General features: G+C 45.6%; 5 non-coding genes and 1 pseudogene across 5 annotated transcripts; all 6 read right to left on the bottom strand.

Annotated features, from left to right (window-relative positions):
- Positions 1-809: 809 nt before the first annotated feature.
- Positions 810-1,000, bottom strand: LOC142685287 (U2 spliceosomal RNA). The gene has a single exon (XR_012854792.1). It is a non-coding gene; the product is annotated as a U2 spliceosomal RNA (small nuclear RNA).
- Positions 1,001-2,242: 1,242 nt separating this feature from the next.
- On the bottom strand, positions 2,243-2,432 carry LOC142685311 (U2 spliceosomal RNA). Its single transcript, XR_012854809.1, has one exon. It is a non-coding gene; the product is annotated as a U2 spliceosomal RNA (small nuclear RNA).
- A 6,249-nt stretch (positions 2,433-8,681) lies between these two features.
- On the bottom strand, positions 8,682-8,885 carry LOC142685314 (U2 spliceosomal RNA; annotated as a pseudogene).
- Positions 8,886-15,435: 6,550 nt separating this feature from the next.
- LOC142685281 (U2 spliceosomal RNA) lies at positions 15,436-15,626 on the bottom strand. The gene has a single exon (XR_012854787.1). It is a non-coding gene; the product is annotated as a U2 spliceosomal RNA (small nuclear RNA).
- A 1,242-nt stretch (positions 15,627-16,868) lies between these two features.
- Positions 16,869-17,059, bottom strand: LOC142685278 (U2 spliceosomal RNA). The gene has a single exon (XR_012854784.1). It is a non-coding gene; the product is annotated as a U2 spliceosomal RNA (small nuclear RNA).
- Positions 17,060-18,301: 1,242 nt separating this feature from the next.
- On the bottom strand, positions 18,302-18,492 carry LOC142685277 (U2 spliceosomal RNA). The gene has a single exon (XR_012854783.1). It is a non-coding gene; the product is annotated as a U2 spliceosomal RNA (small nuclear RNA).
- Between the last annotated feature and the right edge of the window lie 937 nt (positions 18,493-19,429).

The following is a 19,429-nucleotide window of genomic DNA, read 5'->3' as shown; positions in this document are numbered from 1 at the left end:
TGGCTCTGGCTCCTCAGGGCTCCACTATGACACGTGCAAAGTTCCGTCTGAACTTTATATAAGACGGTGCGGCTCAGTCAGTCACTCAGTGTTGTCTGAGAGGGCAACACTGCAACAGCCGGCCGCCAGGCTGTCTTTTTTTGCACAGCTAGTTGCCTCCAGGAGGCCACAAGAGGGAGACAAGGGACTGCAAAATGGAAAATAAGCATCCACCAACTTTACAGACAACTTCTCCTTGCTCCTACAACCTCCATCCTTGCACAGTTTGTTATTCTTCTAGGTAACATAGTAACAAATCCAAATTGCTGCTCTCTTTGTAGGCAAGCAAGGCTTTGTTGCAACTGCAATTCTTACTCCTTCTTGAAATGTAGGGACGACAGTACATTCCATCACATCCATCTAGTGTACACAGGTAGGTCCATTGTGGCGGGCGGGCGGGCGGGCGGCTTTAATGGCTGTTTGCTGTTCCCCTACTCCACTCCACTATTTGACTGTGGTGCTGCATCAATCAGTGGCTGGCTCAGGTGCAGCTCTTTAACTTACCTAAAAGGGAGGGCGGAGAGAAGACAAGGAAGGTGAATGAGCTGTTCCAATGTGAAATGCCGGAAACACAGACACACAGACGACACAAAACAAGAGGTGGCAATGTATTCATTAATTGCATTTAATCAATTAGCTCATTATCACTCATGCATTGTCCAACAGCTGTTGAAATAATGGGATTAAAAGGGGAGATCCCTTCAGAAAGACAGAAACAATGGCAAACACAAAAAACACTTTTGGAATCTGATTTTAGTCAACACATAAGGAAAGGGTGCACCGGTCCTGGAAATACTGCAATAACAGGTCAATGCGTGGAGTGGACAGAGCAAGCTCTATTTCCATGTCCCTGTTCTAAAAATCCATTTAATATATGGTCCCCAGATAGGGGACGTATCAGATATTAAACTGATAAGAACAGATACTACACTTGATCTTAGCCAAAAGGCCGAGAAGCGATAACCCGAACGGGCCGCGCGTTGCCCGAGCCTGCCCGATACTGCTGTTCAGCCCTTGCAGCGATTCAGCCTACTTCTAGGCAATTCCATGGGGCCCTGCAGGCTCACACACTCACAGCTACACGGGAGGTGAATAAAGGCCGGAGAGGAAGCCAGACAGGATTTGCTTCTTTTGCTTGCACCACAATGCAGTGCTGAAAGAGGAGGAATCTACATAAAAACGCCTTCCTGGCAACGCCCAAATGCCCTGCTGCCATGCAGATAAACACTGGCAGCGGCAGCCAGTGCATGCCCACAGCCACCCCTTGTTCCTTCACACCTTGTATCAGCTGTAATCCAGTCCAGTCCAGTGCTGCCTGCTGAGCAGCACTGACCAACACTGCCTGGGCCCAGGCTTTTATCTCTGAGGCTCCATTATGATGTCAGAAAGCTGGCTCTGGCTCCTCAGGGCTCCACTATGACACGTGCAAAGTTCCGTCTGAACTTTATATAAGACGGTGCGGCTCAGTCAGTCACTCAGTGTTGCCTGAGAGGGCAACACTGCAACAGCCGGCCGCCAGGCTGTCTTTTTTTGCACAGCTAGTTGCCTCCAGGAGGCCACAAGAGGGAGACAAGGGACTGCAAAATGGAAAATAAGCATCCACCAACTTTACAGACAACTTCTCCTTGCTCCTACAACCTCCATCCTTGCACAGTTTGTTATTCTTCTAGGTAACATAGTAACAAATCCAAATTGCTGCTCTCTTTGTAGGCAAGCAAGGCTTTGTTGCAACTGCAATTCTTACTCCTTCTTGAAATGTAGGGACGACAGTACATTCCATCACATCCATCTAGTGTACACAGGTAGGTCCATTGTGGCGGGCGGGCGGGCGGGCGGGCGGCTTTAATGGCTGTTTGCTGTTCCCCTACTTCACTCCACTATTTGACTGTGGTGCTGCATCAATCAGTGGCTGGCTCAGGTGCAGCTCTTTAACTTACCTAAAAGGGAGGGCGGAGAGAAGACAAGGAAGGTGAATGAGCTGTTCCAATGTGAAATGCCGGAAACACAGACACACAGACGACACAAAACAAGAGGTGGCAATGTATTCATTAATTGCATTTAATCAATTAGCTCATTATCACTCATGCATTGTCCAACAGGTGTTGAAATAATGGGATTAAAAGGGGAGATCCCTTCAGAAAGACAGAAACAATGGCAAACACAAAAAACACTTTTGGAATCTGATTTTAGTCAACACATAAGGAAAGGGTGCACCGGTCCTGGAAATACTGCAATACCAGGTCAATGCGTGGAGTGGACAGAGCAAGCTCTATTTCCATCTCCCTGTTCTAAAAATCCATTTAATATATGGTCCCCAGATAGGGGACGTATCAGATATTAAACTGATAAGAACAGTTTTTTTTTTTTTTTTTTTTTTTTTTTTTTAAAACCATTCAGTTTAACTTAAAGCAACAGTACACAAACCATTTTGCATTTTAAGGCATAAGTTGCCTTAGTCGTACATCATCATGGCTATTTTATTCCAAACAATAATAATCAAGACACAGAAAGGATTGTGAAGAACAAAAATAAAACAGGAATAAATCTTATCAGTTAGCTATATTTCACCAACCTTCTCCACTTCTTAAATTTCCATATCCCCTCTGCGTCTATACCACCACCGCACTGACTATCCCAACGATAGACTACGTATAGTCTTGACAAAACCATCCTCACACACTCACCAATGGGTACCCACTTATGTTTGAAAACACCTAAATTACGTACATCCCATAAGCTTTCCATTATACACGCCATAATCAACCATAAGATCCTATCACTTACTCTGTTACAAGCCCCTATAGCAAACATCGCAACCTTCCAATCCACAAACTTCACCCCAGCTAACTCCTTACAGACGCCACCCATCCTCCTCCATACCTCATACGAATAATTGCAGTCCCAAAAAAGATGCCTAACAGTCTCCCGTGAATTACACCCACCCCTTGGACACACCTCAAATCTAACTAGCATTCTCCTCCTCTGCACATCTCTAACAGGCAATATATCATGCAACGCCATCCACACTATGTCCTTTTGTCTATTGGACATACCTCTCACGCCTAACTTCTTCCAAGTATCCACAACATCCTCTCCTCGCAAACCCACAATGTTACACACAACCTCATTCACACACAATCTTTTTAGCACAGCCTTCTTATCCAGAAACCCACCCATAGGCACTGCAATCAAATCATATTTCCTAATGAACCTTTCAATCACAACATACCATACCGGACATACATAAGCAACAGGCACAGTAGCATCTCTCTTAAACCAATTTAACCCATAAAGCATCCAACCGGCCATATACCTTACCATATACGCACTCTTATTTCCTTTTCCCAAGAGCCCCACCACTGTTTTAATATAATTTAACCCAAGAAAGACCTCCACATTCGGAAAACCCAAACCTCCATTCTCACAAGACTTATAAACATACTCACGCTTCAACTTTTCCATTTTACTTCCCCACAGAAAGGTAAACACCATTTTCTCTGACTTTTTGATTTTCCTACTAGCGGAGGGAAAAATACTAGCCACAAAAACCAAAATAGGCAAAATCACTGTCTTAATTATCAACACCTTCCCTGATAAAGTCAGGTCTCTAAGTCTCCAAAAATTCAATTTCTTCTCAATCCTCTTGCCACATTCATCCCAACTCTCATTCCCTCTCAAGTCCTCATTAAACTGTATCCCCAACACTTTTACTGCACCCACTTCATTCCTCACTCCCTCCATACTTACCCTCCTATCCCCAAAGCACTTAAAGACACACTTATCCCAATTCACCTTAAAAGCTGATGCCCCACAAAAAAAATCCAACCATAATTTTGCTCTATTCAACCCAGCCATACAATCACTCATAACCACAACATCATCCATATAACCCAGAATTTTAACGTATTTACCTCCACTCCCTGGGATCAAAAAACCTTTCACCACTTTATCTTTTCTTACCAAACACATCAAACTTTCGATCACACAAATAAACAAAACTGGGGACATAGGACACCCCTGTCTTACCCCAGATCTCACACATACTTTTGAACTTAAATTACCATTCACCAACACTTCACTTGACACATCCCTATACAAACACTTCACACCTTCCAAAAACCTCACTGGGAAGCCCATCCTAACAAGTACAGCAAACATAAACACATGCGACACTCTATCAAACGCCTTTTCGAAATCTAACGCAAGCATCATACACTTCTGTTTCCTACTCATACAGTCCCCAATCAAATCTCTCAGCAAAACCAAATTATCAGACATACTCCTACCTGGCACAGCACAGACTTGGTCTTCACCCACAACCTTTCCTACCACCTCACGCATACGATTAGCCAAAATTTTACTAAAACATTTATAATCCACATTCAGCAGTGAAATCGGTCTCCAATTACCCAAACACTTCTTATCCCCTTTCTTATAAATCAAAACAATCACACCCTCTTTCATAGACTCACACAAAACCCCCTTATCCCATATAAACTTACATACTTCCACCAAATCCAACCCTATTATCTCCCAGGCCTTCACATAAAATTCCACAGGAATACCATCTTTACCAGGTGTTTTATTTTTCCCCGCACTCATTATCACTTTCTTTACTTCTTCAGACGTTACATCCTCATTCAACCCCACACAATCCTCCTCTCTAAGAACATTTTCCAAACCATTCAAAACTTCATCCATCAACCCGATATCAATCCACTTTTTGCCATATAGTTCTGAATAAAACGATTCCACCACTTTTAACACATCCATACCCACTATACGCTCCCCCTTCGCATTAACAATTTCATCCATATCATCTTTCTTACCACACATTTTCTTGAAAAAAAACCTTGTGCATTTTTCATTTTTATCTAAGTACTCCACTTTAGACCTAAAAATAATCTCCTTTCCCTTTCTTTCCAAAACTTGCTTTAACTCGTTCCTTGCCTCCTCTAGCAAATCACTCAAATCAATTCCCTTCTCACCCATCTTCCGCAACCATTCTATCCTAATATTCAATTCCTTATACTGGTTACGTTTCCTAGCAGCCTGCTTGTATCCCCATCTCACAAAAAATTTTTTAATCTGCCCTTTCATCCAATCCCACCATTTAAGCACATCCACAAAACTATCTTTTTCTCCCTTCCACACATCATACTTTCGTTTGAACTCATCCATCACTTCAACATCCTCCAATAATCTAGTATTCAACTTCCACACCCCTTTCCCAAAACAAAGTTTACTACTTACCTCCACCCATACCCGTAAACATACATGGTCTGAAAAAGGTACCTCATTCTGAACCATCTTATTACACACTAAACCCTTAGATATGCAAATACGATCAATTCTTGACTCAATACCCCTCTATCTGATTTATATGTTGGCGGTGGTGGTTTACCCAATGACAATTCGGCTGCATCTATAAAAGAAAAATCAGATATAAGTTGGTTAAGCTTTTTCCCAGTTACATCCAGACCATCCCCATCAAAAGAACAATTAAAGTCTCCCAAAAAAAAGGTAGGAATCCTTCCAGGTAAGAACAAACTTAGCTTTTCCAACAACGCCAGCCTTTTTGCTCTATCTATAGGACAATAAGTATTCACCACCCTAACCCTAACTCCCCTGCAACATACCACTGCAATTACACATCTACCTGTTTCCACCACTGTATAACTCTCCAGATCCATACCCATATTTCCTAATAGGATCCCCACCCCATCATTCTTATTGGAACTAGATCCTGACCAGACATACTGCCCATATGGCCAATCCCCCTCCCCCAGTGACTCAGATATACCACACTCTTGCAGGCATATGATCTCTGCCCCAAGATTCCTAACATAGTCCAGCACAACAGCACGTCTAGGCTTTGATGTAATTTGCCTAACATTCAAGGATAAGACATTAAGTGTAATTTTGGGGTCCATATTTTGATCTTTTTCCGTAGATATCCACCAATACCCCACTGTTTAATCAGCCTACACCTCCTGGTGGCTGACAACCGGACACAAAGATAGCTTTGTCCACGTCTTCTCCTAAAAAAGGAAAGTCCTCAGGAAAATGAGAAATGGGGTAGACTCCCCTATCCGGGCTCACTCCATCTTCACTCAGAGGAGACAACATGGTGCGAAGTCTCTTAGAAGATGAACCTCCTTCCTCCTCCTCAGAAGGCCTCACAAGTGCAGTTGAAAAGTCCCCTTGACCACCTTCACCTTGTTGGTCCACCAGAATTCCTTCCCAGGAAAAGACAGGTGATTTGGATAAAGAACCATCCACCTCCCCATCACCTCTTAACCCAGTCAGGTCATCAGAGGGGTGAGGCAGGTCTTTCTCAACAGGTGCTACCTCCATTTCATCAGCCAGCGTATTTCCAGACCGATTTAACTCAGGGAGAGTCCCATCAGACACCTGGGCAGGCACTGACTCCTCAGTTCCCGGGGCAGCTGGGCCCTGAATCACATTAGACCTCATACTGCCAGGTTCACCTGCAACTACTTCCGCCAGAGTCCTAACCCTTCTGTTTTTAGCACGCTCTGGACAGTCTTTAAAGGCATGACCCACAATGCTGCACATGTTACACACAATTGGGTTTTTGCAATCCTTGGCCAGGTGACCGTCCTGATTACATTTGTTACATGTAACACCTTCTTGCGTACAATCTTCATGAACATGGCCATATCTTTTACATTTCCTGCAAAACACAGGAGGCTGGGGAAAAAATAAGTAGCCTTTGTCCCGGCCGATGGCAAAATTCCTGGGAGGGTATTTCACACCCAGAGGCCCTGAAGGATCCTCCTCAAATCTCACAAAGAATTTATGCTTCCCTGTCCAGAGGGATTCAGCATTTAACACCTGGTGAGAATAGCTGACGTAAGAGCAGTACTTCTTTAAGAAGGAAGTAATATCATCCACCATCACATAAGGATTGTACATCAAAACAACCAGTGGAACATCGTTGTTATATAAAACGGTGAAGATAAGTCCATCCAACCCAGGGTTTTGCAAGTTAGCATTAATTGCGGCATACAAGTTGTAACAAGCATTCAAACTTTTAAGAACCAAAGTGAAGCGATTACCTCTGGGATCTTGAAGACAAAGGATGTCGTTCCTACTCACGTTGAGGGTCTTGAAAATGACTTCATTCACCAGGTGTTTCAATGAAAAAAGGTCCTTCTTGTTCACGGGTACGTCAATGCCAAATCCATTCTTGATCCGGGTTTCCCCGATCCCAGCGTATCGAAGCCTAGCTCCCATGATCGCTCGACAGTTGATCACCCAGCCTACCCCCTTATAGCAGCAGTTGGCTTAAGCCACCGAAGTGGCGATGCCAAAAGGCCAAGGGCATGACATGCTGACCTCCTCTTGACACGGGATCGTGCCAAAAGGCCGAGAAGCGATAACCCGAACGGGCCGCGCGTTGCCCGAGCCTGCCCGATACTGCTGTTCAGCCCTTGCAGCGATTCAGCCTACTTCTAGGCAATTCCATGGGGCCCTGCAGGCTCACACACTCACAGCTACACGGGAGGTGAATAAAGGCCGGAGAGGAAGCCAGACAGGATTTGCTTCTTTTGCTTGCACCACAATGCAGTGCTGAAAGAGGAGGAATCTACATAAAAACGCCTTCCTGGCAACGCCCAAATGCCCTGCTGCCATGCAGATAAACACTGGCAGCGGCAGCCAGTGCATGCCCACAGCCACCCCTTGTTCCTTCACACCTTGTATCAGCTGTAATCCAGTCCAGTCCAGTGCTGCCTGCTGAGCAGCACTGACCAACACTGCCTGGGCCCAGGCTTTTATCTCTGAGGCCCCATTATGATGTCAGAAAGCTGGCTCTGGCTCCTCAGGGCTCCACTATGACACGTGCAAAGTTCCGTCTGAACGTTATATAAGACGGTGCGGCTCAGTCAGTCACTCAGTGTTGCCTGAGAGGGCAACACTGCAACAGCCGGCCGCCAGGCTGTCTTTTTTTGCACAGCTAGTTGCCTCCAGGAGGCCACAAGAGGGAGACAAGGGACTGCAAAATGGAAAATAAGCATCCACCAACTTTACAGACAACTTCTCCTTGCTCCTACAACCTCCATCCTTGCACAGTTTGTTATTCTTCTAGGTAACATAGTAACAAATCCAAATTGCTGCTCTCTTTGTAGGCAAGCAAGGCTTTGTTGCAACTGCAATTCTTACTCCTTCTTGAAATGTAGGGACGACAGTACATTCCATCACATCCATCTAGTGTACACAGGTAGGTCCATTGTGGCGGGCGGGCGGGCGGGCGGCTTTAATGGCTGTTTGCTGTTCCCCTACTCCACTCCACTATTTGACTGTGGTGCTGCATCAATCAGTGGCTGGCTCAGGTGCAGCTCTTTAACTTACCTAAAAGGGAGGGCGGAGAGAAGACAAGGAAGGTGAATGAGCTGTTCCAATGTGAAATGCCGGAAACACAGACACACAGACGACACAAAACAAGAGGTGGCAATGTATTCATTAATTGCATTTAATCAATTAGCTCATTATCACTCATGCATTGTCCAACAGGTGTTGAAATAATGGGATTAAAAGGGGAGATCCCTTCAGAAAGACAGAAACAATGGCAAACACAAAAAACACTTTTGGAATCTGATTTTAGTCAACACATAAGGAAAGGGTGCACCGGTCCTGGAAATACTGCAATACCAGGTCAATGCGTGGAGTGGACAGAGCAAGCTCTATTTCCATCTCCCTGTTCTAAAAATCCATTTAATATATGGTCCCCAGATAGGGGACGTATCAGATATTAAACTGATAAGAACAGATTTTTTTTTTTTTTTCAGTTGGCTACCCCCTCGCGGGGGTGTCAATGATTTATTACTTAAAATTCAAAAAACATTTACAATAAATTACAGCTTTTTACAATGAATTACAGTAATAAAATCAATTTACGTAAAAACACATAAAAGGGGACATGGTGGCAAATTCTTATATATTGGAGTTCCATTCTTTTACAAACCATTTATTTGAAAGGGTGGCATTTCTTTTTTTATCTAATAAATAATAAATGTACATCTCGCTAAAACAAAGACCTAAAACATCGTCAACAGATAAAACATCGTGCTTAAAAATCAGGATGTTCCTGGCCTTCCACAGAGCTTCTTTTACGCAGTTCATCGTCTTCCATGCAATAGTCTTTTGGTTCGCGGTTGGGCATCCAAAGAGTCCATATAAAATCATTTCGTAACTCAAGTCCTTTAGGTCTGCCATCTTCTTCATTAGAGGGAATATCTTTATCCAAATATGTTTTGTAAAATCGCAAGTCCAAAAAATATGACGCACGGTCTCCTCAGCCTGGCAGCCTTCCCTCGGACAGACGGCAGACCTCGTGAATCCTCTCCTGAATTGGAATGCCCGGCATGGAAGACATTGATGAACGCAGCTCCAGGCCAGGTCCATCTGTGTATTAAAAAGATAAAACACATTAACCATTTTGAAGATAAAAGCACAGCGTTCATTGTTAAAATTTTCAATATTAGTGACGACTTCATTTCCTCTTATGTCTTTTATAAGTTTCTTACTGTTTATCATGTCATTAAAATTTTTCCCTTTAAAATTAAACAAGGCCACTATTTTCTCTAAAATCACGTAATTTGCTGGTAGATTAAAAGCATAAGGTGAGGTTAAAACAATTTCAAACCACCCCATCCTTCGCATAAAAAACCCAGTATTAAAACGTAGAAAATAAGACCAATGATGTTGTTTAAAAAGAGAATTAAGACAGAAACAAAAGTACTTGATTAAAAGAAACCTATTAAAATCTGGAAAGTCTTTGCCACCCTTTGGTTTGATTTTCATTACCGTCTCACGTTTAAGTTTCTCCATTCTGGAACTCCAAAAGAAGGTAAAACAAGCTTTAGTAATTTTTCTTAATAAAACCGTGGGAGGAGGGAAAACCATGCTTAAGTATAAAAGCAAAGGTAAAATTATCATTTTAATTATTAAAATGTTTCCCTCCATGGTAAGCTTCCTCATGTTCCACATGCATATTTTTTGATTTACCTTCTGCGCCACCATGTCCCAACTGATAAAACCATTGTCGTACTCACTGAAGGAGACACCTAAAATTTTAATATTATCAGACACAGGAACCGGTATATCTCTAAGAGCCATGCTTCCTATGTTTAAAATATGACTCTTGCTGAAGTTTACTTTAAAACCGGAAGCACAGCAGTAAAACTCGATTTGTCTAAGGGTTCTCTGAAGCGACAGGGCGTCCCTACATGAAACCGCCACATCATCCATGTACCCCACTGCTTTGGCCTCTACGCCGCCTCCCCCGGGCAGGGGGACTCCACGGATACACTTATCGCGGCGAATTGCGCATAACAGAGGCTCCAATGCACATATAAAAAGCAGTGGGGACAAGGGACACCCCTGCTTCACCCCAGAGTTTAAAAATACGTCCTGTGTCTTAAAACCATTCACTAAAATTTTGCTGGTGCATTCTCTGTAAAAGGCTTTAATAGATAATAAAAATCCTTCAGGTATACCCATACGTTCTAAAACCTTAAAAAGATAAAAATGAGAGACACGGTCGAACGCCTTCTCAAAGTCTATAGATAAAATGGCTAATTTAACTTTTCTAGACCTCGTGTCCTCAATCACGTCTTTTATTAGGTTTAAATTATCCCAGATGCTGCGGCCTGGCACCCCACACACCTGGTCAGAGTGTATAATGTGGGGTATTATGGCTTTTAATCTATTTGCACATATTTTAGCCATAATTTTATAGTCGCTATTTAGAAGGGTTATTGGTCTCCAATTCTTTAAAACTGCGATGTCACCCGTCTTATACAGCAGGGAGACCTCACCCTTCCGCCAGGACTTAGGCAGCATCTTGGAATTAAAAACATCAGAAAAAAGGTTAAAAAGATCCTCTTTTAAAATGTCATAAAATTTTACATAAAACTCACTGGGTATACCGTCCGGTCCGGGAACTTTCCCTGTTTTAAAACTCTTAACAGTTTCTAAAACCTCCTGCTCCGTCAGCTCCTGTAATAAAAAATTCTGGGAGACAGGGTCTAAAACAGTAGTAATCTCCTTCAGTGAGTCACGCATAAAATTATGATCCACAGTCTTAACATTAAAAAGGTCAGTGTAAAACTCATGAACTTTACTTAAAAGACCCTGTACATCTGACACCCCTTCTATATTTTTGATAATTGCCTTTTTGTTATTTATTTTCTTAAAAAAGTACCTGGAGCAGGTCTCGTTCTCCTCCACATGTTGTATTTTTGAACGGAATATAATCTCTTTACCTTTCTGCTCCAGGCACTGGGCTATCTCCTTTTTCAAATTGGTGATGTCATCTTTAACGGCTATGTCATGATCTTGCATTTTGTACAGGGTCTGCAGACGGGTATTGAGAATTTTAAAAAAGCGTATTTCTCTTTGGCTTTCGCCACGCTTTTCTTAATAAAAAAATCTTTTATTTTCTTTTTCATTTTCTCCCACCATGCACTGATGGGAGTACGTGTGTCTCTTACCCGCCTGCTTTCTTGGTAAAATTCAATAAAATCTGCTAAAACCTGTGGATCGTCTAAAAGGGAAACATTCATCTTCCAGGACTTTTTACATACAATATTATTAAGATCATGCTTTACTTTAAAAGATAAAAGCCTGTGATCTGAAAACACATTGGTTAAAACTTCACAATTAAAAGGCAGTAAATTTTCAGAACAAAAGATAAAATCAATCCTGGAGCTACAGGTGGCGTTGCTCCAGGTAACGCCGGCTTCCTCTGGACTGCTCCTGTTACATTCTTTGTATATGTCTTTTAATTTAAAATCAGTCACGATATCCTTGAGCAGTCCAGAGGTCTTGTCATAGTTCCTACTCGTACTGTTGGTAAGCCGGCGTTCTCCTCTCAGGATACAATTAAAATCACCTGCGAGGATAAAAGGCTCAGATGTGTTGATAAAAAGCGGTAAAATCTCCAGCATCCTCGCTCTTTCGTTCTTTTCTGGTGATCCGTAAAAATTTAAAAACTGCCACTTTACACCATCAATAAAAGCTTTAACCATTAAAATACGTCCTGGTAAGATTTCTTGAATAAAATCAATTAAAACGTTTCCCTTAAAAAGAATGGCGACCCCTGCTGATCTGGACTCGTTGGATCCAGACCAGACGGATGGACCATACTTCCAATCCTTTTTGTAATTTTCATATCTCATTGTATGGGGAATGCCGCACTCCTGCAGGAAAAATACAGAGGCTGCCAGGCAAGATAAAAAATTGAAGAGAGCAACCCTTCTCACTTTTGACTTGGCGCCCCTCACGTTGAGGGAGATTCCCATGAGCTCAGACATCGTGGAGAGTTAAAGCAAAATTCTGATTTTAAAATAATAAATAATAGGCGTACTTAAAATCAGATTGCTCCTCCACCAGCAATACCCGAAACCTCACTTGAACTCATGGCCCCGCCCTCATCCGACTCAACTGAAAAGAGGGACGAGGCAGGAGAAGAACTACTGTCGCTGAGAGCTGAGCCAGCAACACTCACCTCGTACACGGGGAGCCCAGACTCGCACAGCCTCACCTGGATCTCTCTCGGTTGACCGACTGGGTCCATGTCTGGTGGGTCCCCCAAGGGCCCCGCCACTCCCCCCTGGGCCCGTGAAGGCCGGTCTAGAGGGGGAGGTTGTGCGCATGGCGGGGTGTCCGATAATACGGAGGGAGCAGTGCCCGTTCTCCTCACCAGTGCAGGCGAGGAGGGGGTCCCGGGAGGAGCCACATCTTTCCGCACGGACGTATCCATCTGCTCCTCCCCTGTCTCCCTCCTACTGGCACGTTCTTGCTTCCCCTTTTTACGGGGACCCACCTGTACCCAGTTTTCTCCTTCCGAGTCGGTCTCTAGAGACCCAGGATTAGGAGCAGGCCCGGCACCGCCTGAGCAACCAGCCGTCTGGGATGCCACAGATTCATCGATGGCCTGCTTCCTCTTGGCCTGCCGTTTTTCCTTGGCGCTGGGCTCCATTTTATCCCCTGAGGTTACTGGCTGAGAGGCACCTGTTTTCGCTTCGGCTGGCCGTACCCTTGAAGCCCAGGTACCTCTCTGCTCTTTCGCCGCAACAGCTTGTTCTCCTCCTTGAGGACGGGACTGCTCTGCTGGTGGAGCACGTGGGGGCACCTCGGGTTGCTCATCTTCTTCGCCTCGGTACCTATGTGGACAAGCATAATAAAGATGACCAGTTTTTTGACAAAAATTGCATTTTTTCTCTCCTGTACATTCTCTCATTGTGTGTTGTTTACTTCCACAGTTCCTGCAGGTGACATCGCAGTTAAAACTGGTATGTCCATAGGTACCGCAGGCCCTGCAGAAGTTTGGCATTCCTGAGAAATAGAGGTCGCCATTCACATTCCCAAGTTTAAAACGAGCAGGTGGTAGCTTCGTTTCTTGGGTGGAGGGGTCCTTTATTAGCGTAACAATAAATTTCCATTTGACGGTCCACACACCGCACTCGTTCATAACTCTCCCCAGCAGCTTAACGTTCTTAAAGTATGCAGCAAGAAACGCTGCCACTTCCTGATCTTTCACGTATGGGGAATACATTTTAATCACTACGAGTTTGGTTACTTCAAAAGCGTGTTCAATTACCTGGACTCCCAAGGCCATGAGTTCACCTTGTTGCCTCTCAGCTTTTCCCATGGCATCACGGAGGATTCCTTCTCCCATAAAGGTTACATCGTACACTCCACGCCTTGGGTAGTCCTGGATCGCCAAAATCTCGTTCTTGTGGACCGCCAACCGCTTTTCCAAAATATCGTGGACAAGGAACTTGAGACCACGAGGACCGCCTCCACCCTCTGCCAAGATAAATCTTGCAGTATTCCGCAACCGGGCGTATACCGGCACCGCATCAGGTCCGCCTGCCATTTGCGTGGCCAGGTCGGTACCGCACAGCTTGCGCTGCGCCCTTTGGGTTCAAGGAGACACACCAAAGGGCTGGGGGGGGGATCGCAACTCGTTGCTCAGGACTAAGCCTCTCTCCCAAATAGCAGCACGGGGGTGAAGTCCAGGCGAACCTGGACGATCCCCCGAGGCCGAGAGAGAGGGTACCTGAGCACCTTCTGACTAAAAACCTCCTGTATAAATACACTTGGTCTTAGCCAAAAGGCCGAGAAGCGATAACCCGAACGGGCCGCGCGTTGCCCGAGCCTGCCCGATACTGCTGTTCAGCCCTTGCAGCGATTCAGCCTACTTCTAGGCAATTCCATGGGGCCCTGCAGGCTCACACACTCACAGCTACACGGGAGGTGAATAAAGGCCGGAGAGGAAGCCAGACAGGATTTGCTTCTTTTGCTTGCACCACAATGCAGTGCTGAAAGAGGAGGAATCTACATAAAAACGCCTTCCTGGCAACGCCCAAATGCCCTGCTGCCATGCAGATAAACACTGGCAGCGGCAGCCAGTGCATGCCCACAGCCACCCCTTGTTCCTTCACACCTTGTATCAGCTGTAATCCAGTCCAGTCCAGTGCTGCCTGCTGAGCAGCACTGACCAACACTGCCTGGGCCCAGGCTTTTATCTCTGAGGCCCCATTATGATGTCAGAAAGCTGGCTCTGGCTCCTCAGGGCTCCACTATGACACGTGCAAAGTTCCGTCTGAACTTTATATAAGACGGTGCGGCTCAGTCAGTCACTCAGTGTTGCCTGAGAGGGCAACACTGCAACAGCCGGCCGCCAGGCTGTCTTTTTTTGCACAGCTAGTTGCCTCCAGGAGGCCACAAGAGGGAGACAAGGGACTGCAAAATGGAAAATAAGCATCCACCAACTTTACAGACAACTTCTCCTTGCTCCTACAACCTCCATCCTTGCACAGTTTGTTATTCTTCTAGGTAACATAGTAACAAATCCAAATTGCTGCTCTCTTTGTAGGCAAGCAAGGCTTTGTTGCAACTGCAATTCTTACTCCTTCTTGAAATGTAGGGACGACAGTACATTCCATCACATCCATCTAGTGTACACACGTAGGTCCATTGTGGCGGGCGGGCGGGCGGCTTTAATGGCTGTTTGCTGTTCCCCTACTCCACTCCACTATTTGACTGTGGTGCTGCATCAATCAGTGGCTGGCTCAGGTGCAGCTCTTTAACTTACCTAAAAGGGAGGGCGGAGAGAAGACAAGGAAGGTGAATGAGCTGTTCCAATGTGAAATGCCGGAAACACAGACGCACAGACGACACAAAACTAGAGGTGGCAATGTATTCATTAATTGCATTTAATCAATTAGCTCATTATCACTCATGCATTGTCCAACAGGTGTTGAAATAATGGGATTAAAAGGGGAGATCCCTTCAGAAAGACAGAAACAATGGCAAACACAAAAAACACTTTTGGAATCTGATTTTAGTCAACACATAAGGAAAGGGTGTACCGGTCCTGGAAATACTGCAATACCAGGTCAATGCGTGGAGTGGACAGAGCAAGCTCTATTTCCATCTCCCTGTTCTAAAAATCCATTTAATATATGGTCCCCAGATAGGGGACGTATCAGATATTAAACTGATAAGAACAGATACTACACTTGATCTTAGCCAAAAGGCCGAGAAGCGATAACCCGAACGGGCCGCGCGTTGCCCGAGCCTGCCCGATACTGCTGTTCAGCCCTTGCAGCGATTCAGCCTACTTCTAGGCAATTCCATGGGGCCCTGCAGGCTCACACACTCACAGCTACACGGGAGGTGAATAAAGGCCGGAGAGGAAGCCAAACAGGATTTGCTTCTTTTGCTTGCACCACAATGCAGTGCTGAAAGAGGAGGAATCTACATAAAAACGCCTTCCTGGCAACGCCAAAATGCCCTGCTGCCATGCAGATAAACACTGGCAGCGGCAGCCAGTGCATGCCCACAGCCACCCCTTGTTCCTTCACACCTTGTATCAGCTGTAATCCAGTCCAGTCCAGTGCTGCCTGCTGAGCAGCACTGACCAACACTGCCTGGGCCCAGGCTTTTATCTCTGAGGCCCCATTATGATGTCAGAAAGCTGGCTCTGGCTCCTCAGGGCTCCACTATGACACGTGCAAAGTTCCGTCTGAACTTTATATAAGACGGTGCGGCTCAGTCAGTCACTCAGTGTTGCCTGAGAGGGCAACACTGCAACAGCCGGCCGCCAGGCTGTCTTTTTTTGCACAGCTAGTTGCCTCCAGGAGGCCACAAGAGGGAGACAAGGGACTGCAAAATGGAAAATAAGCATCCACCAACTTTACAGACAACTTCTCCTTGCTCCTACAACCTCCATCCTTGCACAGTTTGTTATTCTTCTAGGTAACATAGTAACAAATCCAAATTGCTGCTCTCTTTGTAGGCAAGCAAGGCTTTGTTGCAACTGCAATTCTTACTCCTTCTTGAAATGTAGGGACGACAGTACATTCCATCACATCCATCTAGTGTACACAGGTAGGTCCATTGTGGCGGGCGGGCGGGCGGGCGGGCGGCTTTAATGGCTGTTTGCTGTTCCCCTACTCCACTCCACTATTTGACTGTGGTGCTGCATCAATCAGTGGCTGGCTCAGGTGCAGCTCTTTAACTTACCTAAAAGGGAGGGCGGAGAGAAGACAAGGAAGGTGAATGAGCTGTTCCAATGTGAAATGCCGGAAACACAGACACACAGACGACACAAAACAAGAGGTGGCAATGTATTCATTAATTGCATTTAATCAATTAGCTCATTATCACTCATGCATTGTCCAACAGGTGTTGAAATAATGGGATTAAAAGGGGAGATCCCTTCAGAAAGACAGAAACAATGGCAAACACAAAAAACACTTTTGGAATCTGATTTTAGTCAACACATAAGGAAAGGGTGCACCGGTCCTGGAAATACTGCAATACCAGGTCAATGCGTGGAGTGGACAGAGCAAGCTCTATTTCCATCTCCCTGTTCTAAAAATCCATTCAATATATGGTCCCCAGATAGGGGACGTATCAGATATTAAACTGATAAGAACAGATACTACACTTGATCTTAGCCAAAAGGCCGAGAAGCGATAACCCGAACGGGCCGCGCGTTGCCCGAGCCTGCCCGATACTGCTGTTCAGCCCTTGCAGCGATTCAGCCTACTTCTAGGCAATTCCATGGGGCCCTGCAGGCTCACACACTCACAGCTACACGGGAGGTGAATAAAGGCCGGAGAGGAAGCCAGACAGGATTTGCTTCTTTTGCTTGCACCACAATGCAGTGCTGAAAGAGGAGGAATCTACATAAAAACGCCTTCCTGGCAACGCCCAAATGCCCTGCTGCCATGCAGATAAACACTGGCAGCGGCAGCCAGTGCATGCCCACAGCCACCCCTTGTTCCTTCACACCTTGTATCAGCTGTAATCCAGTCCAGTCCAGTGCTGCCTGCTGAGCAGCACTGACCAACACTGCCTGGGCCCAGGCTTTTATCTCTGAGGCCCCATTATGATGTCAGAAAGCTGGCTCTGGCTCCTCAGGGCTCCACTATGACACGTGCAAAGTTCCGTCTGAACGTTATATAAGACGGTGCGGCTCAGTCAGTCACTCAGTGTTGCCTGAGAGGGCAACACTGCAACAGCCGGCCGCCAGGCTGTCTTTTTTTGCACAGCTAGTTGCCTCCAGGAGGCCACAAGAGGGAGACAAGGGACTGCAAAATGGAAAATAAGCATCCACCAACTTTACAGACAACTTCTCCTTGCTCCTACAACCTCCATCCTTGCACAGTTTGTTATTCTTCTAGGTAACATAGTAACAAATCCAAATTGCTGCTCTCTTTGTAGGCAAGCAAGGCTTTGTTGCAACTGCAATTCTTACTCCTTCTTGAAATGTAGGGACGACAGTACATTCCATCACATCCATCTAGTGTACACAGGTAGGTCCATTGTGGCGGGCGGGCGGGCGGGCGGGCGGCTTTAATGGCTGTTTGCTGTTCCCCTACTCCACTCCACTATTTGACTGTGGTGCTGCATCAATCAGTGGCTGGCTCAGGTGCAGCTCTTTAACTTACCTAAAAGGGAGGGCGGAGAGAAGACAAGGAAGGTGAATGAGCTGTTCCAATGTGAAATGCCGGAAACACAGACACACAGACGACACAAAACAAGAGGTGGCAATGTATTCATTAATTGCATTTAATCAATTAGCTCATTATCACTCATGCATTGTCCAACAGGTGTTGAAATAATGGGATTAAAAGGGGAGATCCCTTCAGAAAGACAGAAACAATGGCAAACACAAAAAACACTTTTGGAATCTGATTTTAGTCAACACATAAGGAAAGGGTGCACCGGTCCTGGAAATACTGCAATACCAGGTCAATGCGTGGAGTGGACAGAGCAAGCTCTATTTCCATCTCCCTGTTCTAAAAATCCATTCAATATATGGTCCCCAGATAGGGGACGTATCAGATATTAAACTGATAAGAACAGATACTACACTTGATCTTAGCCAAAAGGCCGAGAAGCGATAACCCGAACGGGCCGCGCGTTGCCCGAGCCTGCCCGATACTGCTGTTCAGCCCTTGCAGCGATTCAGCCTACTTCTAGGCAATTCCATGGGGCCCTGCAGGCTCACACACTCACAGCTACACGGGAGGTGAATAAAGGCCGGAGAGGAAGCCAGACAGGATTTGCTTCTTTTGCTTGCACCACAATGCAGTGCTGAAAGAGGAGGAATCTACATAAAAACGCCTTCCTGGCAACGCCCAAATGCCCTGCTGCCATGCAGATAAACACTGGCAGCGGCAGCCAGTGCATGCCCACAGCCACCCCTTGTTCCTTCACACCTTGTATCAGCTGTAATCCAGTCCAGTCCAGTGCTGCCTGCTGAGCAGCACTGACCAACACTGCCTGGGCCCAGGCTTTTATCTCTGAGGCCCCATTATGATGTCAGAAAGCTGGCTCTGGCTCCTCAGGGCTCCACTATGACACGTGCAAAGTTCCGTCTGAACTTTATATAAGACGGTGCGGCTCAGTCAGTCACTCAGTGTTGCCTGAGAGGGCAACACTGCAACAGCCGGCCGCCAGGCTGTCTTTTTTTGCACAGCTAGTTGCCTCCAGGAGGCCACAAGAGGGAGACAAGGGACTGCAAAATGGAAAATAAGCATCCACCAACTTTACAGACAACTTCTCCTTGCTCCTACAACCTCCATCCTTGCACAGTTTGTTATTCTTCTAGGTAACATAGTAACAAATCCAAATTGCTGCTCTCTTTGTAGGCAAGCAAGGCTTTGTTGCAACTGCAATTCTTACTCCTTCTTGAAATGTAGGGACGACAGTACATTCCATCACATCCATCTAGTGTACACAGGTAGGTCCATTGTGGCGGGCGGGCGGGCGGGCGGGCGGCTTTAATGGCTGTTTGCTGTTCCCCTACTCCACTCCACTATTTGACTGTGGTGCTGCA

The sequence above is a fragment of the Rhinoderma darwinii genome (assembly GCF_050947455.1).
Source record: "Rhinoderma darwinii isolate aRhiDar2 chromosome 5 unlocalized genomic scaffold, aRhiDar2.hap1 SUPER_5_unloc_13, whole genome shotgun sequence".
Lineage (NCBI taxonomy): Eukaryota > Metazoa > Chordata > Amphibia > Anura > Rhinodermatidae > Rhinoderma > Rhinoderma darwinii.
This window is presented reverse-complemented; position numbering and strand designations above follow the sequence as displayed.